The following is a 2752-nucleotide window of genomic DNA, read 5'->3' as shown; positions in this document are numbered from 1 at the left end:
TCAAGTTAAACACCATACCTGCATAGTTGATCTCCTAGGGAGAGCTGGCCGTTTGGAGGAAGCAGAAGCTTTTATTCGATCCATGCATGTAAAACCTGATGTTGTCATCTGGAAAACCTTGCTATCAGCTTGCAAAGTTCATAGAAACCCAGACATGGCTGAAAGAATACACGCAGAAATTTTGAAAATCGATCCTCAAGATTCCGCGTCATATGTGCTCCTTGCAAATACCCAAGCCTCAGCTAAAAGATGGCTGGACGTGTCAGAGGTTAGGAAAACAATGAGATAGAATGGTCAAGAAAGAACCCGGGATAAGCTGGTTCGAAATGAAGAATCGAGTTCATCATTTCACAACAGGTGATAAATCCCATCCGCAATCAGAAGAGAGTGAATTGTACTTGAAATAAGTAACAGATGAACTTAAACTACACGGATATGTACCTGACACAGTTGTCGTTCTCCACGACATGGATATGGAGGAAAAGGAATATAATTTGGGGCACCGCAGTGAAAAACTAGCTCTGGCTTACGCTCTAATGACCACACCAGATTGCGTTGTAATTAGGATAATGAAGAATATACGGGTGTGCAATGATTGTCATGTTGTTATAAAGTACATATCTATCATCAAAAACCGAGAAATCATTGTCCGGGATGCTAGCAGGTTTCACCATTTCAAGAATGGACATTGCTCGTGTGGAGATTATTGGTAAGATTTTATCAATTTTTTTTTGTAATATATAGGTTGTACTCAAACTGCTAATTACACAATTAATGTACGAATTAATCATAATTTGTATATAATGATGGCCTAAAGGGTTTTTCACTTGTTGGAAATGTTCAGCTTGGTAAATTGATTAATTAGATTATTGGTGTTGTATTGGAAATTTCCATATAATTGGGTTTTTGGATGCACAAAAAATTTGTTGATATGCTTGAGGTTTATGGGTCTTTTTAAACAATTTTCACTTAAAGAGAATGTTTAATTAAACTTTTTTAAAATAATTTATGCGTTTACATGTCTTATCAGTTGTTTTATAAGTTTATGAGTTGTATGATCTTATTTTAAAATAAATTGTTAAATTTTTTTGAATAAAATAAGATAATGAAGTTTAAAGTTGTTGATCTATTTGATATTATAAGATTTTTTAAATTATTGTAATTATCAAAATGATATAACATTATAAAATTAATAAACACGGTTATTTTTAACATGTACGTATAATATATAGTTTTATATTTTTAATAATATAATAATATTAATTTTTATGTTAAGTATTATAAATGATATAATAATTATTGTTGTTAATATGCTAATTAGAATAGATTATATTAAAAACAATAATAAAGATAATATTAATAATTATTATTAGTTATTAATCAATTTCTATATTATGTAGACGAGAGTATGTTTGAAATGTTATAAAATATATGGGGACAATTCGGTCTTTAAAACACATTCAAAATTCTTAAAAAATTAGAGTAAAATTAATCGATTATTTTATAGTTTATAAGCTTTTTAAAACAAATATATATATCAAACAAAATTTAAGAGTTTATACGCTCTAAAACATCCTAAGTTGTTTAAGAGAGAGCTTATAAGCTCGGTCAAGCACTCTCAAAATCACTTTCGAGCTTTGCAAATATTTGTAATCTAATTTTTATATGGTTCAATATTTGTGGGATAGTTAGCAAAATAACATTGATTAAACATTTTTTAAAAAATAACTAACCGTCTCATTGAGAGGATTATTTTTTAAAAAAATTAGTTTGATCAAAATTATTTTTTAAAATTTTCCGTAATATTTATTGGTATTTCATATTTTAAAGTTTATCTTAGTTAAGTATCAATAATCAAAATACTATACTACAATATATATTTCCTACATAATCCTCCTCCATATTCATGAAACGATCATTCTAAAAAAAATATCAATATATTTTTTCACACTTTCTCATTTTATACAAAAATTCAAACATATCATCATTTAAACTTTGATAAAGAAAAACCTCATGCTATTAGATTTTCATCGTTTTATATGAATGATAAGACATTAAATGACATATCATTGTTTCATTTAATCTTTGACACAAATTCTCTGTATTTTTAGGCATAATTTGGTACACATGATAGGATAAACATGTGATATATAATATAAGGATAAATAAGATGTAGGATATTATATTTAATGTTTGGTATGATTTTAATAAGAGTGATTAAATTTATATATTAAATTTGTAATGACAAAATTAAACTGATCATAATAAACATAGGGAGAAATGAATATTTTTGTAACGCTCCGAAAATTTGAAGGCCCACGCGAACCACATGCATACAATTATTAAATTCTCTTGTATTTTAATTAAATGTTTTAATTGCATGAATTAATTATGTTGTGCATATTTGCATGTTTAAAATATATTTTTCTACATAGTTGCATTAAAATGTATTTTTAAAGGTTATTCGAGTTGCGATCGAGGATCGGAGACCGATGGCTGAAAAATAGAAAATGATTTTTATTAAATAATTGTTTTTAATTATTTAAAATATTGGTGATGTTTTTTCATATTTTTGAAAATAAGAGATTTTGAGACGATTTTATACAAAAATACGAACTTTCTGACAACCCGGCTAATAAATTCACAAACTTATTTTTACCAAAACCATTTTAATATTTTAATTAAATCTTAATTAAGATTAATGGGTCTAAATTGTTAGCTTATTAGGCCTAAGCCTTATTTAGTGATTTAA

At 26.9% G+C, this 2752-nt stretch overlaps 1 pseudogene; it reads left to right on the top strand.

Moving 5' to 3' along the window:
• Positions 1–4: 4 nt before the first annotated feature.
• Positions 5–816, top strand: LOC140968347 (pentatricopeptide repeat-containing protein At2g41080-like; annotated as a pseudogene).
• Positions 817–2752: the final 1936 nt, after the last annotated feature.

Source organism: Primulina huaijiensis, unplaced genomic scaffold (genome assembly GCF_012295235.1).
Source record: "Primulina huaijiensis isolate GDHJ02 unplaced genomic scaffold, ASM1229523v2 scaffold35247, whole genome shotgun sequence".
Taxonomy (NCBI): Eukaryota; Viridiplantae; Streptophyta; class Magnoliopsida; order Lamiales; family Gesneriaceae; genus Primulina; species Primulina huaijiensis.
This window is presented reverse-complemented; position numbering and strand designations above follow the sequence as displayed.